At 39.3% G+C, this 15,558-nt stretch overlaps 1 protein-coding gene across 6 annotated transcripts in view; it reads left to right on the forward strand.

Moving 5' to 3' along the window:
• The window catches only part of MIA3 (MIA SH3 domain ER export factor 3), a 58,486-nt gene that overhangs the window by 21,085 nt on the left and 21,843 nt on the right, over window positions 1–15,558 (forward strand). The gene's annotated exons all lie outside the window — the stretch shown is intronic.

Genomic DNA, 15,558 nt, shown 5'->3' on the forward strand with positions numbered 1-15,558 from the left:
CTCCCCCACAAAAATACTTTTCCACTATGTTCTGTTATTTGAAGACTTGTGTAGGAAAGAGGATTCCCCGCACCCTCATTCCTTAAAAATGCATGGGTTTTGAGCCAGGATTATCTGGTTTCAAATCCCAGCATTGAAAAGCTTGGGCAAAGTACTGAGCTCCGTTTAGCTGTCCTACGTCTTCCAAATGCAGATAATACCTACTCCAGTTGTAAGAATTGAAGGAGTTGATAATAAAGTGTCTAGTGCAGTGCCTGCCATTTTGTAGGATTTCACCTTCTGCCTGCTTCTCATGTGGATGGTCTGAGGGAGGCCTAAAAACATTGGATAGCTGGGGAATGCAGGAGAAAAGCCACCAGCATGGGGAAGAGTTTTTAGCTTTCTCCGTGGTTGTGGTGGTTAGCAGCGCCCCAGGTAAAGGTGTGGATGACCCGTCTAGTTAGAATAATGAAATTTTCAGTGATTAAGGCAGTTTCAGAATTCGAATTTGATTATCACAATGAATCATTGTCACTTCAAAAATTTAACAGCCTCCAGATGGAAGGAGTTCTTTTTTCATTTTCTTTGTGGATGTGCACAGAGCCCTTTTCCACATGCACAGATGTGGTATAAGACAGGGTCTCTGCTTGGGAGTGGTGTGGGAAGGCAGGGACAGGGAAGACCAGGGAAAGGGCACAATGTTGCAAAGTAACACGGACTTGAAAGGTGTTGTCAGGGAAGCATTTAGATGGCCCAGTATGTGCAGAGTGTTGTAGTAGGAATAGAAGATTCCGAGAGGTATAAAGCATGATTCTGATTTTGGAAAGGTATAAGAAAAGGGCGTATCAAATATATGAACATTGGGAAAATGGAAAGTATCTTGAAATAGGTTTTGTGAACTGTCAGGTAAGTAGTATAGATCATTCTTTGGTAGGGCTGGGGAGCATCGGGGTGCTGACTTGCTCAGGAAAACCGGACCAGAAGTCAGGCTCATGGATCCACAGTTGATGGAATCTTGGAGGTGGAAGGGACCTTTGGGGGCAGCCTGTCCAACTTCACTAACTGCAGAAACTCCTCTTCATCACCTGGCAGGTAGTTAGGAGATCTGGGGGTCAACAGCTCCTCGTGTGAACAACCTAACCTTTCAGGGCCATATACTGCTCTGTCGGCTCGCTCATTCTCTCACTGACTCCACATTTTCCTCTGCATGATTCCTTCTTGTAGAATCTAATTCTTTTTCTGCATAGTAACTCTAAATGTTTGAAGTGATGCTTTAATTTTTTAAGTGTTTTATCATGGAAAGTTTCAAACATACTCAAGCAGAGACAATTGTAAAATGAATCCATGGCCCATTACCCAGCTTAACAGTAATTCCTTAATATCACCCAAATAGTTGGCACATTGAAAATCCCCTTCCCTACTTTTAAAAATTGTTTTTGTTCAAATCAGGATCTTGATGAGGTCCAGATATTACAGTAGGTTGCCATATGTATGTCTTAAATCAACTTTAGTCAGATATAAATGACATACAATAAAGGTCACCCATTTTAAGAATACAGCTCAGTGAGTTTTAACAAATGTATTCGCTCATGTTAAAATAACCAATGACCAAGACATGGGACATTTCCTTCATTCAGAGACGTTTCCTCATGTGCCTTCCCAGTGTATCTCCCTTACCGCTGGCTCCCAGCAACACTATATTTCACTATAGGTTCTGTTTGCCCGTTGTAGAATTATAATTATAAAACGAACTTATACCTAGGTGTGAAACTGCCCTACCGTATGGGAAGTCTGTTTTATTTGAAAAGCTGCAAAACAATTCTGAAGAGTGACTATCCAGTCTATTCTTCCATAGCAGTTTATGAGACGTCCTTTTGGTCATATGTTTGCTAATGTTTGATGTTATTAGTCATAAATTGTAGCCATTCTAGTAGGCATGTCTTTGTGGGGTTTAAAAAATTTTTTTGTAAGTTCATTTGTTTGTTTTGAGAGAGAGAGCTCGTGCATGCGCGTATGCATGAGTGGGGGAGGGGCAGAGAGGAGGAGATAGAATCCCGTGCAGGGCTTGGTCCCATGATGGTGAGAGCCAAAATCAAGAGTTGGACGCCTGACTGAACCAACCAGGTGCCCCTCTTTGTGGTTTTAGTTGTATTTCTTGGTGGTAGATGTTGAGTACTTTTTCACGTGGCCATGTTTTGGGTGTTCATGTGTGAAATAGCTTTTCAAATCTTCTGCCCTTCTTTTTAAAGCTTATTTTATTTATTTAACTAATCTCTACAGTCAGTGCAGAGCTCAGACTCACAACCCAGAGATCAAGAGTCACAGGCTCTTCCGACTGAGCCAGCCAGGTGCCCCTCTTTTGCCCTTTCTTTTTTTTTTTTTTTTTTTTTAAAGTTTTATTTATTTCTAGGAGAGAGAGAGAGAGACAGAGTGAGCAGGGGAGGGTCAGAGAGAGAGGGAGTCACAGACTGAAACAGGCTCCAGGCTCTGAGCTGGCAGTCAGCACAGAGCCCGACGCGGGGCTCGAACCCACAAACTGCGAGATCATGACCTAAGCGAAAGTCAGACCCTTAACCGACTAAGCCACCCAGGCGCCCCTCTTTTGCCCTTTCTTAAACTGTTTTTTTTCTCATAAATATTAAGATCTAAGAGTTCTTCATATATTTTAGTTACAACTTCTTTGTCAGATATATATTATGAGTAATTTTTTCAGTCGATGGCTTGGCCTTTCAGTTTCTTAATGTTGCTTTTGAAGAGCAAATTTATGAATTTTTACCTTTATGGTGAGTGTATTTTGTTTCCTGCCTAAAGAATCCTAGGCCGTTCCAATGATGCAAATATTTTCTCATGTTTTCTTCTAGAACTTTTATAGTTACACCTTTCATGCTCAGGTCTCTGTTCTGTGTTGAGTTAATTTTTATGAATGGCATCAATTTTCGTATTTTTCCTTCTAGGGATATCCAGTTGCTCCTGTAGCATTTCCTTTCCCTTCCGATTACCTTGGCACTTGAGTAGAAATCAGCTGACATGTTTGTGTTTCTCTCTGCCCTCTGTTCCATTGATCTGTACTTCTATCCTAAGATAACACCCTTTTCTGATGGGTATAGCTTGATAGTAAGTCTTGGAATCAGGTAGTTCTTTGGCAAAATTGTTTTGGCTATTTCAGTTCCTTTGCCTTTCCATATAAATTTTAGAACCAGCTTCCTGAGATTTTGTTACTATGTCAAATCTGTAGATGAGTTTTGGAAGAATTAACATCAACAAATACGAAGGCTTCTAATCCAAGAACCAAGTTCATCTCCACGTTTAGATCTTTAGCTTCTCAGCAGTGTTTTGTAAGTCTGAGGTACAGGTATCATGCAGAGTTTGTTTGCCTGTGTAGTTCATGGTTTTCAGTGTTGTAAATGGTGTCTTATATCTATTTTACCATTTTTTTGTGCTGAGACAATGAAACACAGTTGTTTTTTCTATATTTGTATCTTCATTCCTTATTAAATTTATTAGTTCTAGGACTTTTTTTTGTAGATTTCATAGGATTCTCTGAGTAGTAGGGTGATCAAGTCATCTGTGAATAAACACACCTTTTATTTTTTTATGTTAAAATTTTTTTTAGTTTATTGTCGAGTTGGTTTCCATGTAACACCCAGTGCTCATCCCCACAAGTGCCCTCCCGCATGCCCATCACCCCCCTTCCCCTCACCCCCCCCCATCAGCTCTTAGTTTGTTCTCAGCATCAAGAGTCTCTCATGGTTTGCCTCCCTTCCTCTCTCCCACTGTTTTTCTCTTTCTTTTCCCCATGGTCCTCCATTGAGTTCCTCCTAATCCTCCTATACGTGCAAACATATGGTATCCGTCCTTCTCTGCCTGACTTATTTCGCTCAGCATAACACCCTCAAGTTCCATCCACGTTGCTACACACGGCCAGATTGCATTCTTTCTCATTGCCAAGTAGTATTCCACTGTATAGATGAACCACATCTTCTTGATCCATTCGTCAGTTGATGGACACTTAAGCTCTTTCCATGTTTTGGCTATTGTTGAGAGTGCTGCTATGAACATTGGGGTACATGTGCCCCTATGCATCAGCACCCCTGCATCCCTTGGGTAAATTCCTAGTAGTGCTATTCCTGGGCCATAGGGGAGTTCTATTGTTAACTTTTTGAGGAACCTCCACACTGTTTTCCAGAGGGGCTGCACCAGTTTACATTCCCACCAACAGTGCAGGAGGGTGCCCATTTCTCCACATTCTCGCCAGCATCTAGAGTCTCCTGATTTGTTAATTTTAGCCACTCTGACCAGCGTGAGGTGGTATCTCAGTGTGGTTTTGATTTGTATTTCCCTGATGAGGAGGGATGCGGAGCATCATTTCATGAAACACACCTTTTAAAAAAGGTTAATGAAAACATAATTACTTTAGTAAAATTCAGTCTTTTTCTGGACACTTTGATGAGTTTTCACATTATTTCTTTAGATTTTTTTTTTTTTATATCCTCTCTTGCCTTTCCTTCTGGGACCCTAATTACACGTATGCTAGACCACTTCACGGAGTTCCATAGGTCGCGGAGGCCCTGTTCTTTTTTGTTGTTTTTCAGCCTTCTGGGTCTTTGCTTCAGTTTAGATATTCCCATTGCTCTCTTCATGCTCATTGATCTTTTAAAAAAGCTTGTTTTAAAGTTTATTGGTTTATTCAGAGAGAGAGAAAACACAAGACGGGCAGGGAGAGAGAGAATCCCAAACAGGCTTAGTGATTAAGCCTGACATGGGGCTTGATCCCACGAACTGTGAGATCATGACCTGACCTGAGCCAAAACCAAGAGTCTGGTGCTTGGCCGACTGAGCCACTCACATGCCCCCTCATTCATCTTTAATAGTCTCTAATCTGTGGTTCAGCCCATCGAGTGAATTTTTCATTTCTGGTAGTTTATTTTTCAGTTCTAAAAGTTCCCCTTGGTTCTATTTTATATCTTGTACCTTTCATCAGCATGGCTAAGGTTTCGTTTTGTTTTAATTCTTAATAAACTTCAAAATAATTCTTTTTAAATTTTTTCAAGCTAATTAATTGTCATCTCTGTTGCAACTTCTTGTCCTATTTTTTTTTAAGTTTATTTATTTTGAGAGAGAGAGAAAAAGACCTGAGCAGGGGAGAGGCAGAGAGAGAGGGAGCGAGAATCCCAAGCAGGCTCCAGGCTGTCAGTGCAGAGCCCGACACAGGACTCATTCCTGTGAATTGTGAGACCCTGACCTGAGATGAAATCAGTAGCTGAACGCTTAACTGTCTGAGCCATGCAGGCACCTCTCTTGGTCTGTTTTTTGTGGACTGATTTATCTCCTACTCATGGGACATTCCTGCCTTTCTTTTTTAACATGTAGACATACTTTTCTGCTTTTTGTTTTTAGAATCACATAGTTATTCTAGTGATTCCTTGTTGCTGCTGGATGCCAGGTTGTCGAGTGCCTAGTTTTTGGTGGCTTCTTAAAAAAAAAGTGTTGAGGTTTGTTTTGCTAGACTGTTGTTACTTATGGACCAGGTTGAACCTTTCTGGTCTTATTTGTAGGATTTTTTTAAGATTGTGTGCATAGTTGTCTCTACTCTAGAGATAGTACAGCCCTGGTCCTAAGGCGTAATTCTTCTGGAATCTACTGAATGCCATGAGCATGCGGCAAAGTCCAGTCACTGTAACTGACGGGACCATGATTTGCTTCCCAGGCCTGTATAGAACTTTGGGATTTGTGCCGTTTTCAGATTCCTGGTAGTTGTTCTTTTCATCTGTAGCAGTGTTTTTTGCCCATCCTCAGAGAGTCTTACCTTAGGCAGATCCTGCTTTGAATTCAGCAAAGATTGAAGGAAACCCCCTCATGGATTTCTGGAACTCCTTTACTTTGTAGCCCCCATCTTTCTAGTACCTTTCCCTGCACATTTCAGTTACCTCAGTCTCCCTGAACTCTGGCCTCCGCGTCCTCAGCGAGATTGGTGGGCTCTGTGAGGCTTCTCCCTCCCAGTACTGAGGTGAGAAAGTACCTCCAGTCAGGAAGCTGGTTGACCAGCAGGCTCACCTCCTTGCTTTCCCTTCCTTCAGGAGTCATGGTTGTATGCTGCCTGTTCTCCACCTAAAAAACAGGTTGTGTTTTCCATATATTTTGTCTAGTTTATTTCAGTGGGGGGGTGGGGGGAGTATATAATTTCCTCTGCCTGTAGATTTTCTCCTTTTGTTTGTTGTTGTTGGAATGTATTCATTGAAGAAACGAGTGTGTTTGGCCTCTAGGGGTTATATCATGCTCTCCATTTGCTAACTACATCCCCCAGTGTAACTAAACATGTTTCTCCAACTCTGTATTTGCTGGGAGTTGATAGTCAGATTCAGGTTCAATATTGATTGGTAAGGATACTTAACAGGAGATGTTTGCTTTCAACAGAAGGCATCTAATGTCTAGATGGCCCTCTACTTTTTGTTTTTTAATTTTTTTAATGTTTATTTTTGAGAGAGAGAGAGAGACAGAGTATGAGTGAGGGAGGGGCAGAGAGAGAGGGAGACACAGAATCTGAAGCATGCTTCAGGCTCTGAGCTGTCAGCACAGAGCCTGATGCAGGGCTTGAACCCGTGAACCATGAGATCATGACCTGAGCCAAAGTCGGACGCTTAACCGACTGAGCCACCCAGGCGCCCCTGGATGTCCCTCTCCTTTTGATGGCACTAGTCATTGGTGACATTGACTAAGTCTGTTAATATATCATAGGCTGCAAAATAGTGATATGGTGATTATATTATTCCTGCTTCATTTAAAGGCTGGGGTATTTCTTCAGAAAGAAAGTTATAATCAAGTATTCTTTACACGGAGATTTAGTTTGTATAGTTTAGGCAATATAAATATTTGATTCTTTCTATTTAAATAGTTTCCAAAATAATGATTTAGCTTCCTGGCTTTATCCAGTGATGTCCAGTGGGTGTTTTGGTGTGTTTCTCCTAACTCTATTCTAATTATTATTATGACATCATGAATTTGAAAATACTTGGCATGTTTCAATCCACTTAGTTCTTATTCTTATCAGCACTCAATTTCTCCCATTTTTGGCTGGTGGGGAGGCTCTTCAGCTTGGCTTCTGAGCCTTTTGACACCACCCAGTGGTCACTGACACCTTCCTTGCTTTCTAGTGTGACTGGATGTTCTAAGCTCATCCTCTACATTTCCTGCCTGGATCTTGAAGGAGTTACTTCTCTAAGGAGCCCCTGATTTCTTTTAATGGGAAGTAGTACTTAAACTACATTCTGGGTACTAAGATTGCTTATTGCTTTTGAGTTGGCTGTCATTTCTTTTTTTCTTTTTTTTTTAATATTTTTAATTTATTTCTAGGAGAGAGAGAGAGAGAGACAGCGTGACCAGGGGAGGGTCAGAGAGAGAGGGAGATAAAGACTCTGAAATTGGCTCCAGGCTCTGAGCTGGCAGTCAGCACAGAGCTTGACGCGGGGCTCGAACCCACGAACCGCGAGATCATGACCTAAGCAAAGTCGGACGCTTAACCGACTAAGCCACCCAGGCGCCCCTGTGGACAATTTTTAAAATTAATTTCATTACCATTAAAAAATAAGCAAATGATTTCCACATTCAGCCAAGCTAGATTTAAAGATACTGGATTTGCTGTCACTGAAGTAACTGAAAAGAAATCAGACAAAATAAACGAAGCCATTTTCAAGTCCCTGGGCATCAGATCACAAAGGATGGTAATTCCTGAAAGATCGAGAGCAAGTGGTGTGAGCCCTACAGTTGTGCCTGCGCCCTGCACTGAGAGAGTTCCCAGGTTGTGTTTCTCTAGAGAACCTTGACCAATAACATTCTTGAGCTTTGTTCTGTTTGTTCAGGTAAAATAGCTAGGAAATAGGTTTGATTCTTTGGCGTCTTGCTTTTCAGGTTTGTTAGGTAAGACATGAGCAGCATTTAGTCTAATTGAGACCCTTCTGAGTACTTCATCCAGTTCTAGAATTATAGGTACTATTCTTGGCCCTGTTGTCAGGAACTGTTCCCTCTAATCGCTTGGATAGTTTCTGTGATGTTGAGTAATTTTGTCAAACTCATGTGCTGATGAATACTCAAAGGGGACCTTTCAGGGATCCTTAGAGCACTCGATCTTTCTCACCACCCCCCTCCTCATGCCTCCTCTTGGTACTCAGCCCTGTGAATTTTAGCGGCCTTGCTTTCCCTGGATTTTCAGCTCCATCTCCTCAACTCAGGGTTCTACACTTCTGTGCCACAATAAGGGACAGCCACACACACAGGTAGAAGAGGATTATTACAAGGAATTGACTAATGCACAAATGGTGGCTGAGGAGTCCCACAATCTGCTGTTACAAGCTGGAGACCCAGCAAAGCCAGTGGTGTAATTCAGGTTGAGTCGAAAGATTTTAGATTTTAGTAGATTTTAGTCAGGTCTGAAGGCCTGAGAACCAGGAGTAGCAAGGGTAGAAGAATGATGTCCCAGTTCAAGCAATCTTGGAGGAAGGGGTAAATTCCTTTTGCATTTTGCTCTGCTCAGGCCTTCAGTGGATTGGATGATGCCCAACCATATTGGGAAGGGTGTATTGCTTCACCTAGTGAATCAATTCAAATGGCTATTCTCATCTGAAAACACCCTCAAAAGCACACACAAAATTAAGGTTTAATTTGGGTATCCCATAACCGCTCAAGTCGACAAAGAAAATCAGCCATCACATTTCTTTGTAATGTATGCCATCCTGTCAGAGATTACTAGGCATGCAGAGAGGCACGAAAATAGAAACCACCGTGGGAAGAAAAATCAACCTATCCAAACCAACCAAGAACTACCAGAGATGTTACAATTAAGCAAGGATATTAAAATAGTTTTTATTACTATAATTTGGGTGCTAAAAAAGTTAAGTAGAGACATGAAAAAAAATTTTTTTAAAAATACTCAAATCAAACTTCTAGATTTGAAAACTATAGTGACAGAGATGATAAATATACTGGGTGGGAGTAATGCTAGACTAGACATTGTAGGTGAAGAGATTAGTGAACTTGAAGACATAGCATTACAAGCTCTCCAACATGAAATATATAGGGAAAAAAGACTCCAGAAAACGGATCAGATTACCTGTGAGCTGTGGGGCACTTTCAAGCAGCCTAGTCAGTGGAACTGGAATCACTAGAGGACAGGATCGAAGAGGTGTTCAGGAACAGACTTAGAGACATAATGGTTGAAAATTCCTAAAATTTATGAAAGCTATAGATCCACATATTCAGGAAGTTCAATGAAACCCATACATAAGAAGCATGAAGAAAACTGCACTGACGTATATCATAATCAAATTTCTCAAAAATACCTGATAAATAGCAATCTTAAAAGCAGAGAAATAAAAAAAAAGATACTTCACATAGAGAAGGATTAAGATAAGGTTGACATCAAGATTTCTTATCAGAATACATGGCAGAATACAGTAGAATAAAATCTTTTAATATACTTGAACAATATTGTTTACCTATAGTATCATACCATGCAAAATAATTTTATAAAGCAAAGATTAAATGATTTTTTTCCCCCAATGTACAAGAACTGAATGAATTCACCAGCACACCTGTGCCTTGAGAAATGTTCAAGGAAGACCTTGAGGCATAAGGAAAATGGCAACAAGTGGAAATAGAGGAGCTACAGAAAGGAGCGAAGGGTGCCAGAAATGGCAACCATATAAGTACATATATAAAACTATCATCTTCTTATTTAAATTTTTTTGACATTTATTTATTTTTGAGAGAGACAGAGCATGAGTGGAGGAGGGCAGAGAGAGAGGGAGACACAGAATCTGAAGCAGGTTCCAGGCTCTGAGCTGTCAGCACAGAGCCTGATACAGGGCTTGAACTCACAGACCATGAGATCATGACCTGAGCCGAAGCTGGAGGCTTAATCGACTAAGCCATCTAGGCGGTCCTCATCTTATTATTTAAATGTCTTTAAATGTAACTTTTTGTAGCATTGAGTTTCAAAAATACATAAAAGTAAAATACAGGACAACAATAACATGAAGGTCGGGAGATGGAGAAATGGTATTAAATCTTGTAAAGTTCTTACTATACACAAGACGTAGTACAGGTCACTTTTGAAGGTGGACTGTGATACGTTATAGATATATACTATAAACCCTGAAGCAATCACTGAAACAGTAAAATAACAAAATAAGCCAAGAGAGGAGATAAATTAGATTCATTAAGAAGACTCAATGATCTGAAAGAAGGCAGAGTAAGAGCCAAAAGGGAACAAAGGACAGATGGGATAAACAGAAAAAAAGAAGATGCCTAGACTTAAATTTAATCGTATCAGTAATCACATCAGATAGAATTTGTTTAAATACCTGAATTAAAAGGAAGAGGTGGTTAGATTGGGTAAAGAAGCAAGATCCAAATAGATGCCTTTAGGAACCACACTTTAAAAAGACATAAAAAAGTTAAAACTAAAAAGACTGAAAAAGATATCTCCTGCTAATAGTCAAGTGAAAGCTGCAGTGGCTATATCAATACCAAAGTAGATTCTAAAGCAAAGTATGTAATGGGGATAAAGTTATTTTCTAGGATAGTCAGTCTTTAAGTCATAATAATCGTAAACATTTGTGTTTGTAATAATAGACCTCTAAAATACATGAAGCAAAAGTTGATAGAAGTGAATGGAAAAACAGATATACGTATACAGTTATAATTAGAGATTTCAATATCCTTCTCTTAGTAATTGATAGAACATGAATAAGGTTCTAGAAGATGTGAACAACATTGTCAGACAACTTGACCTGTTTGACGTTTATAGAACATCCCAGAAGAGCAGAGTATATGTGCTTTCTGAGTGCACATGGAGCATCTACCAAGATAAATCATTCTGGGTCATAAACCAAATCTCAAAAAATAAATCTCAAATCATACAAAGTATGATTCTCTGGCCATAGTAAAACTGAATTAGAAATCAGTAACAGATCTCTTGAAAATCTCCAAATATTTGGAAACCAGCTGACATACTTCTGTATAACTTATGGGTTAAAGAAAAGGGAAATCAGTATTTTGAGCAGAATGAAAATGAAAACAGCTGAGTTGCTGCCGTAACAGTAAAGCAGTACTTGGGGATTTATAGCACCATATATTAGAAAAGAAGAAAGATCTCAGATTAGTGACCTCAATTTCTACTCTAAGAGACTAGAAAAAGAAGAGCATATTAATCCCCAGAAGCAGAAGAAAAGAAGTAAAGAACATAACTTAATGAAATAGGAAACAAAAGGAAAGCCAATGAAAACAAAAGCTGGTTCTTTGAGAGTAATAAAATTGATTAACCGCTAGCCAGAGTGATCAGGGAAATAAAAGAGAAAACACAAATTACCAATATCTGTAATCACACATGACCTCACTACAGATTCTATAGTAATTAAAACAATAAAAGGGAATATTATGAATAATTTATGTCAATTTGATAGTTTAGGTGAGGTGAAGAAATTCCATCTAAGACACAAATTGCAAAAGCCTACTTAAGGCTTTTGGCTATTAAAGAAATTGAATTTATTGTTAAAAAACCTTTCTGCAAAAAAAACTCCAGGTCCAGATGGCATCACTGGTGAATTCAGTTAAACATATTAGGAAGAAATAGTATTAATTCTATATAAACTCTTCTAGAGAATTGAAGATGAGAAAATACATCCAGTTCAAACCAGACCAAGATATAACAAGAAAAGAAGACCACAGATCAGTATCTCTCATGAACATAGGCACAAAATTCTAAAAATTTTAGCAAATCAAGTCCAACAATATATAAAAATGATAATACATAATGACCAAGTATGGTTTATCCCAAGAATGCAAGGTTCATTTAACATTAGAAAATCAATCAATGCAAGTCACATATTAACAAATTTTAAAAATAAATTCCAAATGTTCTGATGTATAGACACAGAAAAAGCATTTGAAAAAATCCGATGTTGATTACTGACATTAAAAAAAAAAAGTAATCAGCAAACTAGTAATAGAAAGGGGCTTAAAATAGGCTCTATGAAAAACTTAACAGCTAACATCATACTTAATGGTGAATAATTAAATGCTTCCCCTTATGATTGGAGACCAAACAAGGATGTTCACTCTTACCACATCTGTTCAGTGTTAATAGTGGCGCACAGTGAGGCAATGACCAGTGTACTAAAGCAAGAAAAAGAAGTAAAATGTAGTGTGGGAAGGAAGGATTAAAATTGTAGCAGACAGTTGGAAATTGAAATTAAAAACAAACCTCCATGTGTAAAATAGCATCAAAAATATGAATTGCTTAAGGATAAATCTGGTAAAACTGTGAGACTTACAATAGAAAACTATAAAATATTGCTGATAGAAATTGACCTAAATGCACGGCAAGATATATCTTGTTCAAGAGAAGACTGTTGTTATGCTATCATATCATCACTGTGACAAACAGTATGTCAAATATTAAGCTCCCCAGTGGGATCCCCAGAGTCAGCATAATCCTGATGAAAATCTTACCAGGGTTTGTTTTGTAGAAGACAACAAGCTGATTGTACAATTCATATGGAAAATTCAAGGGGCCTAGAACAGCACAAGCATGATGATTTCAAGACTTACAGTAAAGCTGTGGTAATTAGGAGAGCGTGGCATCAGTGTAAAGATAGACAAAAAGATTTATGGAACAGAGAATAGACCATCCAGAAATACCTATCTGGCATTGGGCTTCAGACAAAGGAGGAAAGACAGAGAGGAGAAGAGACGTCGGTTCAACAAACAGTACCAAAACTATTGCAAATATCCCTGTGTAAAAAACCGATCCATACCTGTCAGAAACCTGAATTAACTCAAAATGCTTCACAGAAGTGAGTGTAAGGCTTAAAGCTATAAAACTTCTAGAAAAAAGTTAAGCCAAAGATTTCTGAGACTTGACACAAAAAGCAGGATTCATTCATAAAAATTCAAGAATTTAGATTTCATCAAAGTACAAACTTACACTTTCCAAAATATACTATTAAGTGAATGAAAAGATAAGCCACAGACTAGCAGAGAAGCACTGGAAAGCATGTATCTGAACAAGGACTTCCATCTGGAATATATAAAGAACTCTCCAAGCTCATTTAATACGAAATAGCCCAGTAAAGTAACACTTCACCAAAGAAGATATGTGCATAGGAAATAAGCACATTTAAAAAATGCTTAACATCATTACTTCTCAGGGGAATGCAAATTTAAGCCCCCATGAATTATCACTATATACTTAGTAGATTGACTGAAATTAAAATTATTAAAATTAAAATACTAAGTATGGGAGAAAGTGCAGAGGAGCTGGAAATACACACTGCTGAGGGGCATGTAAAATGGTATATCATCTTGGAAAACCGTTTGTCAGCTTCTTCAAAAGGTAAATGTCAGATGATCCAGTCATCCCTCTTCTAAGCATGTACCCCTGATAAATTCTACATCCTTAAAAGGACTTGCACATCAGTATTCATAGCCCTTCTATTTGTTAAAGCCAAAAACTGGACAGAGGGAGTTGGGGACTCAAACGCAGATCAACAGCTGAATAAATAAGCAAATTGTGGTATATCCATACAATGAAATGCTACTGAGCAATAAAATGGAATGTAACCTATTGATGTATGAGCAACATGGGTGAATCTCCAGTTAGGCTGAGATAAGCCAGAGAATTAGAATGCATGGTGTATTATGTATTTCATATATAAAGCTGTGGGAAATGCAGTCAGCAAGTGGCAGGAAGTGGGATTACCAAGGGGAGGAGATGACTGGTGGAGGTGAAGGATATGTTCAGTTTGAATGTGATCGTGGTTTCACAGACGTATTCATATGTGACAGTTTAGCAGATTGTGCACTTTGTGTAGTATATGCCTGTGAATTTTATCTCAGAGCCATAAAAAAAAATATATATATATATATATGTCTCTTGTTACTTTCTAATATAAAAGTAGTATTCTACATATTTTTCTCCACCCCTCCTTTTAAAAAAGCATTCCGGAAATCATACCCTAGCAGTATATAAAATCTATTAATTTCTTTTTTTCCAGTTTCAGTTTAGTGTATTCAGCAACTTTTCTATTAACGGACATTTTGGTTGTTTCCAGTCTTTTGTTATTACAAATAATGCTGGGATAACATAGTTTTGTGCATATTGTCTTCTCACCATTTGTTGTATACACAGTATCTTTGAGATCTTTGGAAGTGAGATTGTTACATCAAAAGGTAAATACACAAGTGATGGGGGGGAATGTTGCTAAATTAAATTCCCTTTCATAGAGGTTGTATCATTTTCTGCAATGATGAGCAATGCATGGGACTACTTGTTTCCCCTACATTCTCTCACCGACAGAAGTGTTGTCAGATGTTTAGATCTTGCAGGGTACGTGAGAAATTGTATCTCCGTGTAGGTTTAATTTGTAGGTCTTTTATTATGAGTGAGGCAGAGCATGTTTTCACATGAGCTATTTGTGAGCTATTCCTGGGTCTTTTCCTGTTTGTTCAGTTTTTCAGCCCATTTTTGTATAGGTTTGCTGGCTGTTTTCTTCCCTACTGGTACAGTTATTTGTATTTTAGTAATATTAACCTCTTGTGTCTAATGTTGCAAATAGTTTTTTTCAGGTTGTCGTTGGCAGACTTTGCTTGTTTTGCATTTTTTGCATGCAGGGGCTGGACAAATTTTTTAAAATAGTTCTTTGCAGATCTTTTGGATTTTGAGACATAATTGGAAAGGTTTTGCTCATTCACAATACATTGAGAAATTCACCCATGTTTTTCCTAGTACTTGTTTGTTTTCATTTTTTAACATTTAGGTGTCCGATCATTTGTAATTTATCCTTATGGAAAAAATCCAATTTTATCATTTTCCATATGGTTTATTTAGTTATGCTAATACCACTTATTAAAAAGGCTCTTTCCCCCCAACTGACTTACCATATTCCAAGTTTTCAATGCAGTTGGGTCTATTTTTGGATTTTCTATTCTGTTCCATAATCTGGATTCTTGGGTCAGTACCTTACTTTCTATTTTAATTGCAGAGGCTGCCTTCCCGTCCCCTCCCACCCCTCTCCAGGGCTCTTCGTTTTCAGGATTTTCCTGATTGTTCTTCCGAATTGACTTTACATTAAACTTGAAGACGTACCTTTAAAGATTGGCAAACATCATTTTCCCTCCAGGTTAAATGGCCCCACTTTCTTCAACTTTTAGGAGGTGTTTATGCATAATCCTTGCCCTTTCCCACAAGGCACAGCACTATAAAATACGAAACCCGGAACCAAACCCTGTCGCACCGTGCGTATTGCCGAGGCTCCTCGGGGCAGCGGCAAGAGCGAGCGCCGGCGTGCGGAGTAGGAGCGGAAGAAGTGGAGCCGGGAGACGGGGCGCTGGGGGAGGAAGCCTCGCCCAGGAGACCGAGGCCCAGTCCCGCCTGCTGTCCCCCGTGTGAGCGGCAGGACAGGTGCCCGCGGCCCCCGGCATGCAGCTACGCGAGGTCGGCGCCGAGGGGCCTGAGGGGCGGGTCTGTCCCCAGCCCGAGCTCCTCCGCGTAGTCCCCGGGCCCTTTAAATCGCGCGGTCTCCCCCA

This window comes from Hyaena hyaena, unplaced genomic scaffold (genome assembly GCF_003009895.1).
Source record: "Hyaena hyaena isolate Hyena2069 unplaced genomic scaffold, ASM300989v1 scaffold_1086, whole genome shotgun sequence".
Taxonomy (NCBI): Eukaryota; Metazoa; Chordata; class Mammalia; order Carnivora; family Hyaenidae; genus Hyaena; species Hyaena hyaena.